We start from the raw sequence: 13966 nt of genomic DNA on the forward strand, positions 1-13966 counted from the left end.
AGCCTAGTACCTACCTATGAACCTATGAATCTATGAACAAACAGATATGACATCCTTTACCATACTCTTCCAGCATGTAGAACAGATTCAGAACAGTGGTATTAAGTAATCAAGAAGCAATGTCTTGCAAGTGTGTGGGCATGAGAAAAGGTTTTATGATATATCTTAGGTCTGGAGAGTTTCTAACTCCAAACTGACCATAAACCACTAGTTTTATTGATTGTATGGCTATAATTGGCAAATAAACATATGCCAGCATTACTTGAATAATAGTCAACAACAAAGCTGATTCTGCCATGACAAAGTCACACATAAGTATTAAAGACTACCGCATGTGGCTGGGGGACAGTGAGTTGTTGCTGATATCTTGCCTGAAATCCTACACATGCCAAACACTGTCAGATACTGAAAATGATGTTGCAGCTAAAGGTCAAAATATGATGCAGATAAGGCCTGTAACCACCATAAGAATAGAAAAAGTCAGATAAGCTCAAAATTATTGTTTATTTTTAATACTTTATGTCCATGTTTATTAACAAAATTTAATAAAAATGTTTTTGGAAAAAAATCCTGTGTTACAAACTGTTATTAAATGTGTGTGTATGAGAATGGGAAATTTGTTGGACTGAAACCAAGCAGTTCATAAATAAATATTTTGTAGTCAGACTACAGTTATCTCAGTGTGATGGCTTATATATCAAGACAGATATCCTGATTCATTAACAGCTACACAAAGTGCAGCTATGGTGTTGGTAGCACTCAGTGGCAACACTACAATAGCATGATATTTGGTATTCCTTTAATGGCTCTGTGCAATGTGTAACCTGTCAAACAAAGAGAAATGGCAGAATATGCTAATGACAGTATAAAGATCCAATGTACATGCATATTAAACAATCCAATATGGCAGAGCTATTCAGGATGCTATAAAGCAATTATGTACACTCAGTGTAGGCTGTTGCCCTGTACACCAAAACTCTTTGAACTACAGCATGATTACACTAAGAAAGAAAAAAACAACATGTTAGGGGTTGCTGCTGCTATTATTATGCTGTTTCTGCAACAGGCTTTAAATCAGGGTGATGATGCTGTTAGCACTGCTGCTACCAGACCTTGGACAAGAAGAAGAAGGAAGGTGTTTAGACCCCAATTGACTTATCATTGACTGCATGATACAGAAGTTGCTGAGAGATACAGGGTGGGCAAGGAATCACTGGACAGAATATGCAAACCCTGCCTTCTCCACTTCAGGCCCCAAGGAAATCATGGAGATCATCTCAAATCATCTCATTGGAAATAAAGGTATGTTTAGCATTATGTATACTAGCTACTGGTACTTTCCAGAGACCCACAAAGGATATATTAGGGGTGTCACAGGCATCAGCCTGTACAATATTATATCAGCTTTTAAATGCAATACTACTACATTCAAGAGATCACATTTGTTTCCCATAGACACCACAGGAGAGAGCAAGAACCATGGAGGAATTCTATGCAGTATTACATTTCCCTGAGGTAATGGGGAACATAGATCATACATCTATAGAAATAAAAGCCACACTTAGGGAATAAGTAAGGAAGGAAGTACATCAACAGGAAAGGTTTCCATTCAATAAACTGTCAGGTTGTCTGTAATGCCCAAGGGATCACACACAATGTCTGTGCTTATAACCCAGGCAATTTTCACATCTCACACATATGGCACGCCTGGGAACTGTACACCAGGTTTGCTAGGGTTGACATTCCTTGAGGCTATTTAGTAGGGTATGCAGGTTATACATTTCAGATCTGGCTCATAGCACCCATGAGAACTCCACACAACCCCACTGAGCAAGGATACAACAAGGCTCAAGCTCAAACTAGGAATATCATGGAATGTGTGCTTGGATTGCTTAAACCAAGGTTCTGATGTCTAGATACATCAGCAGGTGCAGTGTAGTATGACCCAGGCACCTCTGCCAAAATAATTACAGTCTGTGCCATGTTACATATTATCATTCTCAGGAAACAGTTACAACAGGGATAGCAAGCAGCTGGACCACTATCTCAAGGATCACAGGCAGGGCCAGCAACAGCATCATCAGCAGCAGCTACAGATGAGGACTCTGAGGTAGAACCTCCAGCTGCAGATGGTGCTGGCAGGCAGAGGCATCCACAATATTCCCTGGCTCTGTCTAAGAGGCAAATAGCACACAGACTCATTGTCTTGGTCAAAGCCTAAGATCCCATGCACATAGACATAGGAAAATTGACACCTGTCAGGCTCCACAACCTTTACTGAACTATGTAATGAATATGTTCTGATAGCATCAGACAGGGACAACTTTACAATGACACAATTGTTAATGGCTGCGTTCTGATAGCATCAGACAGGGACAACCCCCAATGACACAATTGTTACTTGCACTAATGAAAAGGATAAGTGCGGAACCAGTAAAGAAAAAAAATATATAACTGATTATTCTCAACTGGAAATATGCATATGCCCCTAAGCAGAGTTTTTGTCTGAGGTGTACAGTTATGTCAGTAATATCTCCTTTGCAGAATTTTTGTAATATGCATTTATGCATTAGAACCAATACTGTGCATCATGTATTTCAATTGGCTCCTGTGTATAAAACATGGACCAGGACAATTATACCCTCATTTGCACAACTGTTGCAAGAAGCAAGACTGAAGAACCCAATGCTTCCACTGCTTTTCTTATAATAATAAATGAAATACAATGAGGTTCAACAATTATATAAGCAATCATTCACAGATGAGTAGAGTAGGATAAATAAATCAAAACCTTTTCTTTTGCAATGCGTATTGATAAATACAAACTTGCTAGTAAGCAAGTATTACCTATCCACTGTGTACATCAGACATATATACAACCCTGAGTCACAAAGACATGTGCAAAGGGCAGAGCACAGTCATCATCATTTGCATGGGATGGGGGTTGGTAGGAGGGCAAGGATGACATCAAAAAAGTGAGTGTGTGTGAGAAAGAAACACAGGTATCTATCAGAGTATACAGTGTTCAGGGCTAATAACAACAGATATACAGCACTCAACAGCACTGTTTAAAAAACTCGCATGTATGTCAGGTGGTATGAGCAAGTCAATTTTTTTTCAGTGTGTGTGTGTGTGTGTGTGTGTGTGTGTGTGTGTGTGTGTGTGTGTGTGTGTGTGTGTGTGTGTGTGTGTGTTTGCTTGTGTGTGTGTGTCTCCAGAACACAATCACAAACTGTGTTAGCACTATGTCCTGGCATCTTGGACAAATGTGAGCCATGCATGGTAGAGTTGACAGCTCAGAATAACCACCCCCGACCACGATAATCACCTCTGCCAGGCATTGCACTGCCACTTCCATTTCAGTGTTTAGAAGGCAACATGCTACCTGAACATGAGTGATGTCAGCTGGATGAGCTGTCCTCATGAATACATCCAATTTCACAATCCCATGGCCTACCACATCTGGGTGTGGATGGCAATCACTGATAGAGCAAATAAGAGCACTATTGAAATCCTCCAAAGCAAACTTTGAGTCCAAACTGGCCACATCAATAAAAGTCAGTCATAAGGCCTTCTTCACATATGTCTGAGTCTCAAAGGAAATACTCAGATCTGCTCAGAACTGGTCATCAAGGCACCACATGCACAAATGCCATAGATATAGCCAACCTGCTAGCAGACAGAGTCAGTGAAAACTTCACCCCTCTGTCTATCCCATCAGTAAATCAGAATATCCCCAAAACCTGCCCCCTACCTCTAGGGAGCAGTCATCACTGCCCTTTCAAAGGTGAAAAATACAGCACCCATGGGACCTGATAACATCCCAAGCTGCATACTACATGATCTCAGGCAGGAACTTGCAGCACCATTAGGTACCCTATTCAACCAAAGCCTGAGTAGAGGCTTCATCCCAGCCAAGTGGAGGACAGCCACTGTCATCCCTTTGGAGATAGGTGGAGCATCCACTAATTCAGGAAATGATAGGCTCATCAGCCTTACTAGCCTCATCTGCAAGGCCATTGAATGCATTATCATGGACCTCATTAACAAGGACATTGGCTACCTCCAAACACTCAATCCCACACAGATTGGTTTCATCAAGGGGAGGTCATGCCTGTTAAATTTGGTGGACTTCTTTGAGAAAGTCATCCAAAGCCATGGACAAGGGTAAGACTGTGCATACCACCTACCTTGACGTGGCCAAAGCCTTTGATACTATTCACCACTCAGGTATAATAGATAAACTCTCTCCACTAGGCATCAATCCATATGTTACCAGATGGGTAGGAAACTGGCTCACTGATAGAACTCACCTAGTCAAAACAGGGGAAACCACCTCAAGCAGTAGACTCTTAATGAGCGGTGTACCCCAGGGATCAGTCTCTGGGACTCTGTTGTTTGAGATATACTTTCCTGAGGTGCAGGCCAAACCCCGTGGGCTGTGGCTGATGAAGTTTGCAGTTGACTGCAAGCTAGGCACTGTCATCGATTCCCCTAGTGATGTAGACATCCTCCAAGAGGGTCTCACTCAAACAAATGACTGATGCCAGAAGAGAGTGATGTCCCAACAAATTATCACATTAATAACAAGGCCCTACGTATGCAATCATTCGTGAGGGACTTGGGCACCCAGGTTGATAGCAAACTGAATTTTGACCACCATATTGCCACCGTCTTGTATAAATCTTTCTACATGGCCCACCTTATTTGGAAGGGTATCTTATCCAGGGACAAGGAGGTCATACAATCCCTGTATTCTTCCCTTATAAGACCTATTACAGAATACAATGCCCCAAAGCACATGCATTAGGTGGAGAAACCACAGAGGTTCCTCACCAAGAGAATCCAGGGCCTCAAACGTCTACCCTACACAGATAGGCTAAAAGCCCTGTCCCTCCACTCAGTCTCACACAGACTCCTCAGAAGTGAAGTCTATCTGGCATACAAAGCAATCTTAGACCATCATTAATGGGACTGCTGCATATTCGCAAGCCAAGCTCCACTTCTGTAACCCAGACGTGCAACCTCAACCTGGTCTGTGACATCAATAGGACTTGTTGGAAGGACAGATTTGTGTCCTAGAAAATCCCCCTTCTGTGGAATAGACTCCCTCTCCACATCAAGCAGAGTGCCTCATTAACCCTTTTAAGCACAACCTGGATAACTGGATGGAAAACAGAAAATACACCCCTGGGATTCCACCTGCATCTCTGCTGGACAGGGGCATCAGGTGCTGACTTGTTGGAACATGGGCTAAATTCTTGGAAAGGTTTGTAGGGGCCTCAGAACCAATATCCTAGTAACTTCCTATGATCCTATGAATGGATGTAAACTCAGTTGTATATGAATGTATGCATCCATCATGCACACAACAATTTAAAAGTTAATGCTCCCTATGACCACACACTAGTTAGGGCAGCCCTCCAAACACACATATACACACACAAAAAAATAATAATAATTCTTCTAAATGAAACATCAACAGCAATTTATAACAATTCTGTAATGCAGAGAACATAAGTCTGTGTAACTGTGTTATACATCAGAGTATTGACAAAGTAGGCCTTTCTGGAGCAGTTCTGCTAAGTAATCTAGTATATGAGGTAAGTTGGGCACAGTTGTGTCCATTCACTGAGACTGGCTCTGGGACCAGTAGCTTTTCCACTTTTCTGAATAGGATTTTTTTGTACTAGGCCTCCTTGCCTCAAGAATGACATCCAGCACCTGCTTACTGAGAGTTGCTGGAGAAGAATTCAGTGGATGAGCCAGGCTGCTAGGTTCAGGGTCTGTAGCTGAGGGTGCAGAATCTGGCCCACCTGCTGGGACAGCAGGGAAGGAGTCTGAGGCAGGTGCCATGGTGGCAACACTGTCAAGCTGTGCAAAAGAGGGTACCAGTGCTGGTGTGGCCAGTCTGGTGCAATCAGGATTGTTCTTGGCTTGTCCTGTTTGATCTTTAGTAGAACCTTCGAGAGGAGGGGCAGAGGGGGAAAGGCATAGATTGAGAAGTTTTCCCAGGTGAGGGACAGGGCATCCAATTTCCAAGCTTGGTTGTGAGGAGTTCTGGCGCAATATTTGCTCAATTGATATTTCTGAAAAGAAGCAAAAAGGTTCACCTCTGGTGTCCCCCACCTGTGCCTCAAAAGCTTGAATATTTTGGTTTCCAGTTTCCACTTGTGTGGGTCCATGAGATTTCTGCTTACGTCGTCTGCCAGCGAATTTAGTTTGCCTGGCAGGAATTGAGCTTGCAGGTGCACTTGGCTGCTCAAGGCTGTGTTCCACAGAGCCATGGCTAATCTGCAGAGTTGGTAGGCATGGGTCTCCCCCTGCTTGTTTATGTACCACATAACTGTGGTGTTGTCTGTCTTTACCAATAGCTGTCCTGGAAGAATAAGGCCTTTGAAGGCTGTCAGAGTATTCTGTATGGCTAACATTTCTTTATGATTGATATGCAGGTGCATTTGTTTTGGGTTCCACTTGCCATGAATGCACTGCCCAGTCATGTGAGCCCCCATGCATAGTCAGATGCATCTGTTGTTGGGGATTGGGTGGCAGGGGGTACAGTGAAAGGGAGTCCCTTGTTGTGGTTGCAGGCCTCTGCCCACCAAAGGAACTCTGTCCTTAAGCAAGGAATGATAGGAATCATTGTTTCCAGGTACTGAGAATGTTGAAACCAAAGACTTTTAGGTACCATTGAAGTTTCCTCATATGCAGTCTTGCATATGGAATTAATAGAATACAAGAGGCCATGAACCCCAGGTCTTGCAGAATTTTTCTTGCAGATAGCCAGGTTTTGGTGGCCAGTAGATTGAAGTAGTTTGTCAAATAAATTTGTTTCTCTGGAGTGAGGAATGCCATCTGGGAAGTTGTGTTCAAGCTTGCTCCCAGGAATACAATCTGTTGGCTGGGTACCAGCTGTGATTTCTTTCCCTTGATGGTGTTCCTCAGTGAAGTTAGAAGTCTCTTTAAAAATGCCAGGTGCTGTAGTAGCAAGTCCTGATTGTATGCCTGAATCAGGCAATCATCCAAGTATGGGTAAATCTGAATGCTTTTCTGCCTGCAATATGCAATGGCTGGAGCTAGGCACTTTTTGAATACCCTGGGCACAGTAGATAAGCCAAAGGGAAGTGCAGAGAACTGATAGTGCATAGAGTCTGCTCTGAAGCATAAATATTTATTGCAAGATTCCCTTATGAGGATGTGCAGATAGGCTTCTTTTAAGTCTAGGGTTGCTAGCCAGGAGTCCTTGGCTAGCACAGGAAGCAGCTATTGGTGAATTAGCATTTTGAATTTTGACAGATCCAGGATAGGACACCAAGAGTTTTATTTTCTGGGAACCAGAAACAGTCTGGAATAAAAACCTTGTTTCCTTGTTCTGCTGGGACAGGTTGAATAACTTTGATGCTGAGAAGAGAAAGTACTTGCTTTTGGGCTTCTGCCCACTGGTTTGGGGGGAGGTCAGGCCATCTGCTTAGGGTTGGGAGTGATTGGAAGTGGAATCTGTATCCCTGGGAAACAATGTTTAAGATCCATCTGTCTTGGGTAATGTATTCCCAGTTTTTGGCATGCAAGGCAAGTTTCCCTCCTAAATGTGCAAGTACTTGGGCAAGGCTTAGAAGAGGAAAGGATAAGTCATTGTGCCATTTTACCATAGGATGATGGCTTACTACTCCCTGTTTTGGATGTGGGAGCACTCCATTGCTTCGATCTGTGCATAACCTGAAACTGAAGTCTTAGTGGTCTGCTGCCCCTGGGCTTGGACTGAGAAGGCCTGGAAGGGACTGGAAAAGACCAGTTTTTGAAGGTCAATGCCTACTGAATCTAGGTGGCTGTACTTGTAAGAAATCTTTAACAGTTTGCATAGATTTAGATTTCTCCTCCATTCTTTTGAGGACTTATTCTGCTTTATTACCAAATAAACGCTCTTGGTTTAATGGTGCATCCAGTAATTTTGCTTTGACGTGATCTGGCAAGTTTTTTTCCTTAAGCCAAGCATGCCTTCTAAGAACAGACCCAGTGACAGCAGCCCTGCAAGTTGCTTCTAAGGCATCAAACCCACATTGCAAAGTGTGTTTGTCAATTTGGTTAGCAGAATGCATTAACTCTTGTAAATCTTTGTGTTCTCCAAAGTCAGGAATCAACATCATTTTCTGTTTAATTAGCTCCATAATATGCCGCTGATACTTTAACATACGAAGCTGGCAATTTAAGGCCCTAATGGCAAGAGTGGCAGAAGTGTATACCTTCTTACCCCATCTGTCTAAAGCCCTAGAATCCCTGTCCGAAGGGGTAGGATTTTTGGCAGTTGTAGCCTTAATGCCTTTAGGTCCCTGTGAAATGGTCTCTGGATCCACAGTAGGATTCTTAAAAAGGAATTTGTGAGAGTTAGGTACTCTATAGTACCTGTCAGGTTTCCTGGGAGCTGGAGGCAAAGTATCAGGGGTAAGGCTGGATTCCAAGAAGACATCATCTACAATTTCCAGAAAAGGAGGTATAGCTAGAGGTGTGTGCTGAGGCAAGTTTAAAAATTCCCTGAGTCTTTTTTTGAACTGAGAGTAGTCCTGGCTCTCCCAGCAGAAATGCTCTTGAAGGGTATGCAGGGTTTCACCAAAAGAAAAATCTTCTGGAGGGGAAGCAGAGGGAATGGAATCCTCTGCATCAGAATCCTCTTAGGTAGATAAGGGTATGTCCTGGTAATCAGAAGGATCAGAGTTATCATATTCCTGATCAGAAGAATCAGAAGGAAAATCAGTTCTTGGTCTCTTTGAGGTGGAAGGCTAACTTCCCCTAATTAAGGTAATGAGGTCTTTAGCCATTCGAAGCATTTGTTTTTGTGGCATGTGGGCCTGAGAATGCGCTTTGGTCGTCAGTTCCCTAGGCATAGTGTGAACTCTAGGCCTGAGAATTTTGGTATTTTTATTTTGAAATGAAGTTGTCAGTTTAATATGTAAATCAGAAGGCCTGAATACACCCTCAGAAGCCGGTGCCTGCACAGGGGCTCCAGACCCATCCAAAGTAAAGACATCCGCAGGTTCCATAGTCGAAGTGGCATCTCTGGACTCCAAATGGGTTTCAGTAGAGGCCTGAGAATCTGTAGAAGCGGGTATCAGGGGCTGCAAAAGTGCCTCACTGAGTACCGGTGGACTGGCGACTAGCTTAATGGTAGTGTCGTTGGCAGTTTTGGACCTATGTGGTCTGTCTCTGTCTTTATCCTTGCATTTTTTCGGAAGATCAGTAGTCGGATGGCTTATCGAAGCCATTTCAGAGTATGGAGATTGAGAGCAAAAGAATTTAGCTACAAAAATTGCCAGACGACAAATAGTTTGGGCATTGAACAAGGCACAAAACCGACAGTGAGGGACGTTGTGGTCTTGGCCTAAACAGGTGACACAGTAAGAATGAAAATCTCTGTGAGGTATTTGCTTTCTACAGGAAAGACAATTATTATTTTTTTCTGACATCGGTTAGAGCAAGAAAAAAGGATCCACAATGGGGTACTTATCTTTTAGAAGGCTTCAGGTCTGAAACTCGAAAAATCAAAATTTCAGGAGACGGCCGACCGGCACTTGCGAACTGCTTCTGCTTCGGGCACCACATGGCAAGAAATACTGATGTAATGGTGTCAGTTGCATGTTTTATACCCCTGATGACCTGATGTCATAGAAGAAGCAACAGCATCCGATGCAGAATTCTCAAGACTCTGGTATTCAGGCCGACTGAGGGCTACCTGCAGGTAGATAACCCAAATGTGATGACTGCAACAGTGAAACACAAATAACATCAACAAATCACAGTGTAGCAGTAGAAATGTAAGATAACTATTTTAAGTCATCTCCACTGCTGTGGAGGGCAGTCAGGTAGAAATCAAATATTTAGCACATGTAGAAATGCTAGATGTTTCTTCAAGTTTTTAATACAATCATCTGGAATAACTGTGCAAACAACAATTACATAAAACCAACAAAGTATAGGTCAGGTAACACTCTGTAGCTTACATTTTATAATGCAGACATAACTGATATACCTGGGTTATGTCAAAAGAAAAGATAGAAAAACATAAAGATACAAAATGTTTTTAAGCAAGCATTGCAATTCACCCTTTGATGTTACACTACGATCATTATTTACGAAACAGCAACATGCTTTGAAAAAAACAGTATAGAAAGTAGAGAATTCTCCAAATGTTGCATTTATTTAGCAATATCAAGCTTTCTGCATCCAAACAGTCTCCCTAGTATGATACAAGGGCATTAGCTACACAATTACATTTATACATGTTTATAGTGCAGAGTCAGCCTTACGAGCACTGTGAGTATGCAAACGAGGTGTTAAATCATGAACATTCCTGAATACCACAATCTGCACTAAGTGTAGGAAATGTTAACGTGGTATAAGGAGCTATATGATTACATGCTTATCCCCAGGAAAGTAAATAATGTGGGAAGAAATAGCCAGGGAATTGTTATGGCTAGGTTTGTATAGGCCCTAGGGCTGATAGCCTAGTACCAACCTATGAACCTATGAACCTATGAACCTATGAACCCTAGCAATGCCAGGAAGAGCATTGAGAAGTGTTCCCTGCTAATGGCTTGCAGGTATCTCTGACTATTCTGACTGCAGAAACAACCATGGTTTCACAGTCTCTCCTATTTGATATACACTTACTGAGAGTATGTCAGGGAGAAGAGACTTACCAAAAAGTATGGAATTATATTGTCTGATTTAGGAGAATAACATTCCTAATATTCAAATGCTGGATTTAATGACCACAGTTATTGCCACTTACTAAAAAATGTTATTCATATTCAAAAGAATACTTTAGGCATTTGTACAGATGTAATATGCAGTAAAACAGAGATAGAATTGCAGAAGGCATAGATAAGGGAATGAGGTACCATGAAGAAAGAGCGGAATGCATCTGTAGTCTTTGTTTAATATTGTGTGAGTGCATAGGGAAAAAACTTGGGACTATCACAGTCATCCAGACATTTACTGTCAGTGAGAAGGGACAAATGTCATAACTTGGTTATGTTACACTTCCAATGTAACTTGATATACTGTCACTTTATCAGTACATCAAATCACTTTTTCTCCTTGCAAATATATGTCTTGTCTGTGGCAAATATGGGAAATGCGCTTCAGTGATTGCTGTTAATACCCTTGTATGACAATTCAAATCCATAGAGATTCCTGTTGCAAGATAACAAAGTTTATTCAACATTAAAATGTGCACTTAAAGTACTTGTTTCAAATATTTTTTTTCCTTGATTGTTTGCTATTTGGCATTGCAATCCATTGACAGGCAATGTTCATTAGCAGTGAATGGTATTTCACTGCCCAAGGTAAAAACTGATACATTTTATTTGGACTGCTATCAATAGTGCAATGAAGACTGTTGTGCTTTCCTCTGAAGTCTGGACAGTGCTGAGTGAAGAAATTCAAGTGGCCACACTCGTAGCTCTGTGGCATAATGTGTACATTTATTGAGCTTGGAGAAAAAGCACAGTAGGATCTGAAACCTGTTCACAGATCATTTTACTGAGAAAAGTCAGACTAAATCTTGGCACTCATTTTGCTGTATGAATGTGATGATGTGGGAAACTCAAGTAAGGTCAGTATTGACTAAAAGTGACAGACAGATACATCCTTGAAATTATGTCAATATTAATTGTGTATGATGTGTGAACAATGAAAGCATTTCTACTGTTCCCTGTGCCCTTCTTCATTCTCATGGCATTAGTGAAAGTCCTGATATTTTGAAACATACATGTTAATACTGATGGCATAGAGATGTAAGAATGCAGAATATTATCAGTGTAATGCAGTAGTAGTTCTGCTGATTGTGAGATATAAATTGTGGTTTATTTCACATCCCTTCAAATTATCTCAAAAATGTTGTGTGAATGCTTACGATATATTTTGCATTTTGCATTTGCCCACCACTTGTTGATACGAAATATAGTTTCACTGCTTAAAGAAAAAAGTGAAAAGTTTTGTTTATGGTGCCTTAAGTACAGCAGATATGCCTGGCATCCGTGCATGGTCGACAGCACAATTGATAGTAATTACTGTAGAGAATGCATCTGACAGATGTCCAGATCTGTGGCAAAAGGCTTGTATGAAGTGAATTGAAATAAGGCACAGGAGGCATTGTTCTAATCCTGTTTAGAGATCACATTGCACTTATTCTCAATGAGTATTTTTTTTTAATCTACATTTACTCTCTGCTTGGCAGTATGTAAACACAGTTCCTTACCTAAGGAATAAAATGAAAACTTTAGTTTAGGATGCCTTATATAATATAAACATGCCTGAATGCATTGAATGGTCAGCATCAATCTGGATAGTACTCAGTAGATAAAATACACCTCTTAGGTAACTTTCTCTGTGGCACAGTGTGTAAATGAAGGCACATGATGCACTGTTTAAATCCTTTTTAGAGATCACATTCCACTACTTCGCAATATGTATATATTTTTAATTCTTTTTAATCCACACTGCTCTCCACTTACCAGAGCATAAACACAGTTCACTACCTAAGGAAAAAGGTAAAACAATTTAGATTAATCTGCCTCATATAGCACAAACATGGCTGTCAAGGATGCATTTTATACTAAGTGTAGAAAATCCACCTCTCACATACCTATTTCTGTGGCTTAAAGTGAGTGCAATGAGTTTAGATAATGACCACAGCTGATTAAGGGTTTGCATCCAGCTAAAAGATACTCTTAAAAAGGGTATAATAGTCATATTTCTCACAGCATTTTGAACTGTAAAAATGATAAAAACAAATTATTATGTTAAACATGTTTCTTGCAAGCAATGTTATCAATAATGTTTGTATGAGTAAACGTTTCTATTTAGCATGTATCACTATTGCTTCGTATATAATCTCAAGCTAACGTGTGTCCAATTTCTCAAACGTGACAATGATGATATTTAATCTAAAATTCAATTGCATATGTATGATCGGCACAATATTTTTATCATCATCATCATAATTCATCACATATCCTACCTATGTGATTAGGACAGGTGTGTCTTGTGAAGTATGCATACAACATACCCCAACCAGTATTACTAAGCTCATTCAACTGCATGCATCTGAAATCTATTTACAAACCTAAATTCTGACCTTTACGTAATAATGAATTCCTAGGACTGAGTAAAAAAGTACACATACAGACCTCTCTGAAGTGCATTTCCATTCATTCAGAAGTTAGTATATCTTTAATTTCCAAGCTCTTTTGGCCACGGCAATGTCAGTTAGTAAGTTAACTTTAATTGTTTGCATACTTTATCCCATGGGGGTTGATTCCCAACCTTAAGTTGTGTAATTATACTACCCATAACCTGTCTATGATATGCATTAATGGTCTAGCCAACGAAAGCAGTTACTCGTTATGCTTTTATATATATTTCTTTTCTTTTCCTTTTGTACTGTACAGCTGCACAGCAAATAGTTGCAAACCATGAGGTGCATCAGGAGAGATTAACTCACCTCAGAGAGGTACAGGGTAAGTATGACTCAGGTCCACATTTAAACCAGAAATGTTATTTCATTCCCTTATTCAATAGCATCTTGATCAGGCATACCTTATCTTTGATCTCAAACTTGCATGCCTTCCCCAATAACTCTTCCTGTTTACAATAGGCAGTATACGAACACCAGATTAGTTGTGCACAAGTTCAATACCAGAAGGAGCAACTACATTTGTTATTGGATAAGCAGTTCTAGAATATTAACAACAATAGGTATGTCGGGAGCAATTCATTTATGCTAATTGCAATTATTGCATTTGAATACATATATCCTATCCATCATAGGGAAATAAAGGCTTTGCTTTGTTACATCATAACCACCATGAGATTTGATTATTTTATGACACATTAATACCTTTCCATCATGTATGGATGTGGCAAAGGTGTACAATAGTAAATACTCATAAGTTTGTCATGTATTGCCAAA

Source organism: Protopterus annectens, chromosome 4.part0, assembly GCF_019279795.1.
Source record: "Protopterus annectens isolate FY-2018-M chromosome 4.part0, PAN1.0, whole genome shotgun sequence".
In the NCBI taxonomy this organism is placed as follows: domain Eukaryota; kingdom Metazoa; phylum Chordata; order Ceratodontiformes; family Protopteridae; genus Protopterus; species Protopterus annectens.